This window comes from Silene latifolia, chromosome 11 (assembly GCF_048544455.1).
Source record: "Silene latifolia isolate original U9 population chromosome 11, ASM4854445v1, whole genome shotgun sequence".
NCBI classification, from domain to species: domain Eukaryota; kingdom Viridiplantae; phylum Streptophyta; class Magnoliopsida; order Caryophyllales; family Caryophyllaceae; genus Silene; species Silene latifolia.
In genome coordinates, this window is record NC_133536.1 from 19826997 (window position 1) to 19838669 (window position 11673).

Consider the following 11673-nt stretch of genomic DNA (forward strand, 5'->3'; position numbering starts at 1 on the left):
TCCTATAGCTACACCCTTTTGTCCTCTATATAAGAAACCTAAAAAGGAAAGAATTAATGATGTTTTTCTTGTAAAGTGATAAGATATTGCAATTTCTCATAAAAACATCATTAATTCTTTCCCTTTTTCTTGTAAAGTGGACATAGAATAGAAAAACCCATAATTTATTTATGTCAAATAAATAATTGTGGCATAACTTTAATAACAAGGCTTGAGACAAAGGTTGAATTAATATAGAATGAAAAAGAATATCTACCTACTAGATGAAGAACCCATCTATAATAGACGGATATCACTACAACTCAAAGTGAAATTATGATCATGAGTCATGATTTTCTTAACTAATAATGAAGATTTTAACCTATAACTTGTGAGTCGTGACACCATACATACACAAAGTTGTGTAACTAAGTGATTGTTACGTATTAGATAATCATATTGGCCTATTGGGGAATTGTGACTCAAATTTTTTTTGTATGACTCAATATTCTTTTATATCTTGAGTGATTTCAAGAGGTTAATTGTGCTATGTTAACTTTAGAAATTTTGTTTTTATGGGGTTAATAAGAACCGTATTTTTGCCCCATATGATTTCTCGCTCAATTCTTTTGAAACCATTAGAAACCCTATTTAAAAAAGTCGAATTATTAAGATATCTTATACTCCCTCCTATTCACTATATTCTTCCCCTTTATTTTTTACCCAAGAAATAAGGAAGTGAATTTGGACCACACAAAATACACTACCCCACTTGCCATTCAATTTGGACCACACAAATCAACCCAAAAAAAGAAATAGGGAAGAAAACCCGAATAACCGAATAAGGAAATAAGGAAGAAAACCCTGAATAGGAGGGAGTATATGCTCAAACCAACATTAGGGTAATAATTAAATTTTCTGAAAACATAACAACCTTCACTCAGACGTATGCTTTTATCAGACTATTATGATATACTCCGTATATTTTGAGTCATTGAGTGGTGCACACAGTCAATATGAGTGACATTATTACTTCCCTTTTTTAATTCGCATTAGAAAAAACTGAATTTGTGATACTCGATTATTCGAATAATCAAGATCCACATTTTCCCCTCATCTAAGCCTTGAAACCTCACATCATGATATGTTTCGTGTAACAAAAGAGAGAAAACAGTCTAACCTCAACGAAAGCACAAGGAATCAAGCACACTTTGAAACGAGTCTAACATTTAGGACACGAATGAAAATGCATGATTGACGCTACCATACTTAATGCATGTGTGCTTGGCCGAGGAATGCCAAATGTTGTACCACTACCTTTTTAACTATAATAAAGTGACGCAACTATAGTCTATAGTAGTGATGATGTTTCAAAACTAGAAGACTAGTCATATGTCGCTAAATAATAAAATAAAATTAGACTTTTATTGTTTCGATGAAGTAGTAATTAAACATTACTTTCGTGAAGTCAATACGATTGCTGATTTTATGGCTTCTACTGGACATTCATGTCCAACTCTTTCGAGGTGGTTTGAAAGCCGGTAGCTTCAACTAACCTCACTCATTCGAAAGGATAAGAGATGTTGGTCATATCCTAGAAGATCAATTTAGATTTTTTACCATATTAAAAAAAAATGATGAACAATCTTCTACATCACATCCTATTAAAGTTTGCTTGCTTGTGCTTGAGTGAAAGTATTGTCCAATTTAATTCTGGTGGGTCTTGTCCCAGGTTCTTCTTCCCGTAATAACTACCAAGTGATAGTTTGCTAACACATAAATAAAGAAAAAATAGTGTATTTAATAAGTAGGTAATAATTTTTTACTCGCGTGTTCCTGGACGTCCTCCCTACATACAAAGAAGGATTTTACAATATTTAATTTCTATTTTAATCATCCTCCTTTGAGTATAGAGAGGACGTCCTCCGAGAGGACGCAAGTATTTTCCTAAATACATTATAGATTAATTTTTGGCATTATAATTTATAACAGTTTTTTATTAATTTATACTGTACACTCCTCAACTTCACACTTAAATACTTAATCAGCTACTTTAAGTCCCGACCTTTTTTAACCTTTCTGGTCTTAAGACACTCTCTCTTAACAACATTCCTTCATATATATATATATATATATATACATAAACACAAATTGAGACCCAAATCAAACTTAATCAAATCGGGTAGGGCCATGGAGAAATTGTCGCCCATATTTATTTATATAAATATATTCATGTAAAAAGTCATCAACGTTGTACATAATATTTTTTTTTTTTTGAGTGGGACGTAATAATGTTGGGATTAGGTCAAAATAGGGAAAGCAACAGGAATGGAGCCTTCAATTTGTTGATTAAACTATACCAAAAGTAGTATGATTTTCCATAATAAAGTAGCCTCTAATTGATCTCTCTTGTGACGGGTCATAAATTACGACTAAAGTAACGTAATCATTTTATAATAAAAAGTAACTATCCACGAATTCTATTAAACAAATAATAATTATATTTTATCATGAAAATGATAACATTTCTCCGTTACAACATGTACAAATAAGAACATGGGTAAAGGTAGGATACTTTGCATTTCTTTTGTTTAGTTTTTGTTACCTTTAAACTGTGTGGGATGTAACAAATTGGCAAGTTGGGTCAGTAGGCTGCTGTAGTGGAGGCTGCATTCAAGTTCAGAGCTTTGAGGGTCCAATGTGGCCTGTTTTACACAAGTCCAAGGGACTACAAATTCACATTCTTCTGCTTGTTTCCACGAGATACTCATTCTCTACTCTTTTTCACTATGGATCCTACATTTTTTTGTTATTTCTCAAGTTATAGGACATTTTTGGCATGTGTGTTTGTACATTTTGTGTTTCTCCATTCTTTTCCTCTCACTAGTTGTTGTATCGCGCGCTTCGCGCGCGATACCCCAAGATATTTCAATCAATTTAGTTCAATATCTTTCTTATGTATGTATTGTGGTCAGTCTTTTCAATAATGCATTTGTATATGATTAAGCAGAGAATGTAATTAGCATCTTACTTTGATATTTTCTCGGTATCACTAAGAGCTACCACTGTCAATCGTCAATGATTACTTGAACAAAATTAAATAAACTTACAACTCTATTAGTTCGATTTGTTTGATGCAATTTTCTTAAACAAAAATTTATCAATAGGTTATTTGTCTCATGATTGAACTTGTCTTGTTTTCTAAGTAAAAAAACAATGGAGGTTGGTGAATACAATTAAGTCCAATACAAAGTAAATGAGTTGATCTTCATTGACCACCTCTTCTCATAAGCTCGCCTTGAAAAGCATATACATTTAGTCCAATACAATTGAAATTTACATCCAATTTATATAAAACATTCACATTTCGGATGTTATTGGTTCACTAATTCTCATTTCTCAAACAATGATGTGATAGATAAAATTGACAAATTTGCGATTCTAGCATCGAAGAGCAATCAAACTTTTGCCACTTCTATGCAACTCCTCTCCTCTTCATCCCCCTTTCTGTATAAAGCTTACAGGTGCAAGCCAATGTCGTAAAGCCAACTTTTGCGCTTTCCTTTTTCGGGACTAATCCCTGCATACGTTTTGCTGGATGTAACAAATGCAATGTTTGTTTTTCCGATCTCCCCTTTATCTCCTCCTCCGCCGCCTTTCCCTTTTCCCTTTGAGGTCAAAACCACCTTCGCATTCCCTTTCACCTCCTTCTCCCATTATGCTCCCATTCCCCAATCCATGTTCCCCTTTCACTCCTCTCCTCTTAATCCTCCTCATTCCTATGTCCCTTCCCCTACTCCACCAACATAAACTAAATGAATCATCCCAAGCCTAATGTTGTCCAATATGATAACCCCTTGCTACTATTTTGCCGTCAGTTTAACTATCCCAAAGGCAAATGTTCACCCAAAGCGACTTATTTTAGAAAATTATTCCTCCTCTACCACCTCCTTCCCTTTCTCTTCCTTCCTCGTCCTTCCCCTGCCTCAACGCCTCCTCATTTCCCTTCCCCTCTTCTTCTTCCTCCTTATCATCCTGCTCGTCCTTTTCTGCATTTTCCCTTAAACCTCCTCCTCCACTTGATCCGAGTCGGAAAAAAAAAATTGATATTTGCATCTTTTCCCTAGTGCAAATGAAAAATTCCTTTTTAAGTATAATTCATTTCAGTGCTTTATATCATATTCACGGTTTCAAACAATGATGCATTTTACACAAGCCCAAATGCTGGTGACTAATTTAAATTGAGATTGACCTTGAGAAACTGGGAGATAGCAGCTATTGTGCCTTCTGCTCCCGCTTCGGCCACAAATGCATGCAGCTTGCAATCAGTTTGCTCCCAACATTCAGGGCGGTACCCTCATAGTGTCCTCACTGTTACTCCGAGCCAAAAAAAAAGAATCTCATACATAAGATTTATATGTAATCGACTGTAGAAATGTATATACGGAAACTTTAATATACGTTTAAAATTGTAAAATTGTTTATCTCGTATAGCCACATCAGAAAAGCGGTGTTCTACAGCAATGGTATTGCAATGTAAAGATAATTGTCAGAGTGACAACTGACAAGAATGACAATGACATCAAAAACAGAGGATGAGACACACCTGTTCTTGAACAATGGAACAACGGAGTTGCAACATATCTGTTGGACACCGCAAAGGCTAATTAATTTCATTAGAGCATGCCTGAAAATGACAACAGTTCAAATTGAAACCAGTTCGAAAGTGAATGTCATGGTCATCGTTCACATATCTTGTTAAGCTAGGAAAAGCATACAAACCCTGATATACGCAATACCAGCTACTCCACAAACACCAACAAAAACAAAATTTCGTCTCATTATATACTGCACTTGCAAACTTCGAAGCTCATTCACATTTGACACCATATGAACATTCGAAGATAATAGAAATAATAACGCCATTATACTCGAGAAAAGCCATCAGTACAATTTCCTAGCCACAAAACTACCATCGGTCAAGCATGCACCAATCACACCCAATGTCGCAAAAAATACATTATCCGACATGAAATTTCGTCACAGCCCAGCCTAAGCTAGCATTCTAAAGACCACGGGAAATATGTGATAAAAAAAATCACCCACAAAAAAATGAGAATGTTTCAAGATAATGGTCTGTGTTTGTTTTATTAAGCCCAAGATACCAGTGCATTTTTTTACTTCTTCGGTAATTCCATTTAATTACTTGAACTATGTCCTAAGTACCAACTCATGTTACTTCGACACTTCAAATGAGCTCACGTACCCGTGTCAGACACTCGATCCTTGAACACTTGTATGACACTGACACTCCGACACTTCATTTTAGACCAAAAACTTGACAATTTTTCATAAAATAACCGTGTACGACACTTGGATACGCACCCGTGTCCGACCCTTCAAGCCGAGTCGAAGTAACATAGGTACCAACTACTAAAAAACACAACCTTTCATATATTTCAAGACATAGTCAAAACACTCTATGCAGAATGCAGTCATAATGACCTCAATACAAAGAAACAGAGCGAGTGGTATATACTTGCCAACTTGAAATACTTACCGCTTCAGATCATGAGCAGACATCCACAAGATAAGATTTGAAGGGCTCTACCCTGAATATTTCCATGAGTCAAAGATCCATGCTTATTAGATAGGTAAAAGTAAACAAAATATTGGAAAATTCGGAAAGTAAAAATAAGAACTCTTTAAGCAACACAGGTGAGACAATCGCATCACAAGAGATTAGACTATCATAGCCTAGAAAGTTAACGAGCACGTTTTTAAGATATAGCCGTAAACTTTTAAACGCAAAGTTTAAAAGTATGGTGGTTGATAATCTCACTTTTATGTCATCAAAATTAACACCGACACATTTAAAGGAAGTATATACGCTAGGCAGAGAGCTTTATTTTTCGATCTATCTTTCTACTCCTATCAGCTCCTATGTTGTCTACCTAGTACCGCATCCCACGGTCTGAGGTTCGGTTGCACTATATCTCGATTTAATAACTATCTTTGTAGCTCCAGAGCAAAGGCGCAATCACGCTTGCCCCCCAAAAAATAACCCTTTTCCCCAAGTTACTCTAGAATCAGTTAGCATTCAGATATTCCCTCCCACCAGTCCCTCAATTTGTCCATTTACAGTGTTACTCTAAACGAAAAATTCATATACAGAGTAGATAATAAACGTGGCTTTTTGTCAGGGATAATCGTATAAAGCTAATTAAGGTATACATCAGTAACACAAAACCAAAACCTGTCTATACGGCGTTTGAAAATAACTCGTGGTTCACAGGATTTGTGTAAGGTTCTACTGCACATTAACTTTAAAAAAATCCCAAAACATCCCGAGATTCAATGTTTATGAATTGCAAGATTGTAAAACAAAGAGCAACCAGTGGTTCTACTCTTCACTCATTCAATTTGTATGGCACAATGGAAAAGCCAAAAACCTCATTCCTCAATTTCGACTAATAACCTTTATCCAACCTCGATAACTCCATTAACACACACTAATTAACAATTAAACTTCATCAAGCCAGAATCAAAAAGCTACAATATCCATAAAATTCAGCTAACACCCTTTTTCAAATAAGTTTTACACAACCTCAATATCTCCAAGTTTCATCAAACCAGCACTTCAGCAACAAAAACCCAAAAAAATTGAACATTATACAGTTCGTAAACAGACCAGAACCCCATCATTATACAGTTCCTAAACAGACCACAACCCCGCCAAAGCTACAAACTTCACTAATACCACACATTTCTTGACAGAAACCGAAAATAGCCCAAATACTTGTATAGAGCAACCTTGCACAAGTATACAATGATACAGATCTTTGACGACTACTTTAACACTAATATGAGCATGATTTTCTCGTAATTTGGACCCATTTCACACAACTTTTGCCTACCTCAGTCCTCACACAAGACTAATCAAAGAAAAACGCCCCATTCACCTAATTCATTTAAAAAACATTTAAAAAATATATAAGTTATACAAACAAAAGGTGGACAGTTTACAAACCCAAATTTTTTTACAAACAGTTTACAAATGAACTTAAAAATTAAACCTTGCACGGGGATATTTGATAAAGATGTGACCATATTTGCCGAGATTTATGGGTTTCTTACTATTTGCCAATTCTTAATCACAGTAACATATTAACAATTAAAAGGTGTGGGAGACGGAGGGAACTTTAAAGTAGAAGCATGGAAATAACATCTGATTTGTAAAACGATGGATTAGAAAATCGAGCATCACACAAAAAATATCGTGAATTAAACCCCATTAATAAAAAATACGATACGTTCCACCACTAAAAACATCAGAATTTATGTAATCAAAGAAAATAAACAAACAAGATCAAACAACAAACAAGATAAAACAGCAGACCGATGAATAAAATTGACATGGATGAAAAAAGAAAAATTACCTTTTCAATTCAATGAGGCAGAAAAGTGGGAAGTGAGAGCAATCAACACATCTTATTAGTACTGTTCATTTGAACAGCAACAACATCGACTCCGCTTAATCGCTGAACGCATCACATAAGCAATCACATAAACACCAATTATCTAACAAATCACAACAAAGAAGAGTAAAGTTACCATATATGTCGTCCAGATGCGACCTTCAAGACGAGAATCGTGCTTAATGTTGATACAATCGCCCAAGGTAGCAAAGGAGGTTGTGGAAGAAGTTTCTCACAGATCATGCATATCGTCTCCATTTTAATCAGGATAGCATCAAGATCGGTGAGATTAGTTTGAGGTGAAGAAGGAGGTTTGATTAATAAAGGAGAGAGGAAATAGCAAAATTGCAGAGAGAGAAGTGTGAGGAAGCGGTGGATGATTGAGGTGAGACTTGAGAGACACAAAGAAGGAGAGCAAGAATAATACTTCCTCCATTCTTGTTTGATGTTCCCATTTGCTTTTGGTGGAACAACCAAGACAAAATGGATTAAGAGCAAGTGGACCAATTTTTAGCAATAAAAAAAAGGCTAAGCTAGCAAGTGGGCCGATTTTTAGCAATAAAAAAAAGACTAAGCTAGTGGGGTATAGACATAATAGGATTAAGTAGGCTAATATATGGTATATAGTGTAAATATGTAATGGCAACAAGGACCATTTGATCATTTTTTAGGCCCAAAAATAGAAAGAAACCAAATGGGAACATTATAGTGAAATGGCCTAAAAAGGAAAATGGGAACATCAAAGGAGAATGGAGGAAGTAATATAATATGGGGATGAGCCGAAAACGGTGCGTTTTTGTTGAAAAATAAGCAAAGTGATACACCCTATTACTGTTCATTGTGAATAGTAACTTTCCTTACTCACTTTTATGTAAGGTGTATAGATATGCCAACGACTTGACGAGAAGAGTGAAGAGAGAACAGTGTAAAAGTCATACTTCGTAAGTTCGTATTATATTTTCTCTAATAATTTTGAATCACTTTTGTACGAATATTAAAGAATGTAAAGAGTGTGAATGAGTGATGCGTCCACCACAAATACAATATTGAATATTAACAAATCAAAACATGCTGTAAAATGTAAATGAAAATAGTGCAAATTTGAAATAAAGTTCAAATGTAGAAATGAAGCAGTTTCTAAGAATTAGAGGCATTATTTTTTATTGTTGGTGTTGTGGTGAGGGACATCAAATTTTGGTCGTGGATTTCGTTTCATAACTTAATGAGCATATTTATTTTCAGAAATCAGAACAAATGACTATTTACTCTCTTGAAATTCATAACACCCAATCTATGAAATTTTTGTTCAACCCTACACTACTACAGATACATGCTATAACAACGGTTGAAAACCGTTGTTATATAAAAAAAACGGACGTTGGTAAAGCGTCCGTTGTAAAAGGTTTTAACAACGGTTGGTTTTCTTAAGGAACCCGTTGTTAAAACTATTAACAACGGTTTTAAGTATAAAAACCCGTTGTGGAAAGTGTGACTCAATTTTGGAGGGAAAGTTATAACAACGGTTGTAATATACAAAACCGTTGTTATAACTAAAGACAACGGTTTTTTAATAAATAACCGTTGTTGTTTGTTCTTAAAAAATAAAAAAAATTAAATTAAATATTACTAGATGCATGCATAATTACGGCCCGTTATAATTCCGATGCATGCAGAATATCTCTTAAATTAATTACCAACGGTTTTGAAAAAACTTATAAATGTGACTATAAATATTAAAGCATCCTTTACTAACATTCATTAATTGAAACAACATGGCAATGAACCCTAATTTTATCAACAACGAAGAATGGCTTACACAAACGATTGAAGATGATGGGAAGGTTCTCGCCGGGCTTCCCGCCGATCAACACCCATTAATCAAAGCATCCCTTGAACATCAACGGAATTATTGGATTAAGAGGCGTGAAGCAGTCCGGCTTGTCAACAAAGCCTTATCATCATCATCATCTTCATACCCTCGTCGGCTGTTATTACTCGCAACTTGGTCGCAACCCCGAGATATGTTGAGTTGTACTCTTCCAACCTTATCTCCACATGCAAGTCGTGTCCTTGCATATATTCAATCTGTTATTGCAAAATATGAAGCCAATGACCCGGAAGTTAGCGGTATACCAGAGTGGCGTGATTGGTGGCGGGTTGAGAAGCGCTTTTTACGCTTAACCGGGTTGTTCCGCTTATTATACATCTTTTGATTTCGATAATTCTTTGTAATGTATTTGGTTTAAAATTAAACGAAATGATCATTTTGAAAGTGTTGAGTTATGCTTGTTTGATTTGCTTCCATTTTTTGAACTCCATAGATCAGTCATCATCAAGATCCAGATTATTACTGCCATCACTGTATGTGCATATGAACGGACAATATGGAATGAGAAGGGTTAGTAATAAGATTTGAAGCAGCATTGAGAGATATGATGATGATTATGACACAACTTCCTAACATATATATTAATTAAAAAACAACTCAACCCACACATTGCTTAATATAAATACATTGCATTATCTCAACTAACATGCATTTCCATTATCTCAATATATTCTCCAAACCCTAATTGTTAAAACAAACTCCAAATAAATTAACCCTCCTTAATCTTTCAAAATAAACTCCAAACTCCAACAAAATGAATGATATCATCCTTAAGACTCTTACTATGCTCGATCCGTACTGAAGGACGCCAAAGAAGATGGCTTGACGAGAAAGAAAGAAGTGCACTGACTATATGACGATATAGTAGATCTTTGAACGGAACCTAATGGTCGATAAAAACACATACATAGAAATGAAATAATTAGAAAAATAAAATAATGACGATGAAACAAACCTGATAATTACAGAACGTACGTAAAGAGACGATGAAATCAACAGTGACGGCGAGAAGATAAAGCGACGATGAGAAAGTGTGTGTTTTGTGTTTGTGTTTGGCTGCTGGGTTTGTGTTTGTGTATTAAGGTTTGTGTTTTGTGGCTGCAGCAGACTTGTGTTTGTGTGGTTTATAGTATGGAAGGTATTGACAACGGTTATTAAACAACAACCGTTGTCAAAGAAGTTTTAACAACGGGTTCCAATAGCAACCGTTGTGATTACTTTTCACTAACTTTGCGTCAATTTTGCGCCACATTAGTAACAACGGTTGTGTATGTGTAACCCGTTGTTAAAACTAATAACAACGGTTTTTATAACCATACCCGTTGTAATTCATTTTAGTAAAATTCGCGCCATACATTCTACAACGTCTATTGTGATTTTCGTGAATACTCGTTGTTAATGGGGCGTTGTAGTTGCCTGGATTTGTAGTAGTGCTAGTCCACTTATGACTAACGTAGAGTTTTCTCTAAATACGAAGTATATTCCTAGTTTTTCCCCCCAATAATTAACACTTGACATGGTAAATACAATGACGATTTACTGAGTCTATTCCATTCCACATTAATGAGAATCTATAAAATATTATTAAAAAGGCAGCTTAAAACACCAATTAAAAGCCACATAAACATCAAACAAATGCCACCTAACATTAACAAAAAGCCACGTCACTTCTTACCCATATTTGTCTGACTCATACTAACTCATCTACCAACTTGGCAATTTTGAAGCTCATTCAGTTTATTCGTGGACCCATCCGAAGTTGGTGCAATTAGGGGTGTTCATTGGTCCGGAACCGGACCAAACTCTTTGGACCGAAGACCAAATAAGGGCTAAAAGGTGGACCGAGGACCGGACCATATTAATATTGGTTCGGTCCGGTTTGGACCAAAAAAATGTGTGGACCGGACCGGACTAGACAGAATGGACCAAAGTGGACCAAATATAATTGTTATTGACATGGTTTAACATATAAATTAGAACTTGAAAAGTTCATAATGATAAAAATAAGCAACATTTTCTTCTTACTAGATTTGAGTACATAATTACACATCTTATAATACGTGTAAACAAAGTAGAAAATAAAATCAATAATATTACAATTTTAAAGATTATTTTCTCATATATGTTCGGTCCATGGTCCGGTCCGCGGTCCATTTGGTTTGGTACAGGACCGGACCGAAGACCAAAGTAGAGTAAATAGGTGGACCGTGGACCGGACCAAATAAAATTCGGTCCGATCTGGTCTGGACCAAATGATCTGGTTCGGTCTTATCTTTGGTCCGGACCACCGAGTGAACAGCCCTATGTGCAATACTCAATTACTCACAA

The 11673-nt window shown here is 35.3% G+C and overlaps 1 long non-coding RNA gene across 1 annotated transcript; it reads right to left on the minus strand.

Annotated features, from left to right (window-relative positions):
• Positions 1–3230: 3230 nt before the first annotated feature.
• On the minus strand, positions 3231–7508 carry LOC141612779 (uncharacterized). The gene is made up of 5 exons (XR_012529199.1): positions 7419–7508; positions 5540–5591; positions 4586–4666; positions 4232–4350; positions 3231–4102 (listed from the first exon to the last, which is right to left on the minus strand). It is a non-coding gene; the product is annotated as an uncharacterized LOC141612779 (long non-coding RNA).
• Between the last annotated feature and the right edge of the window lie 4165 nt (positions 7509–11673).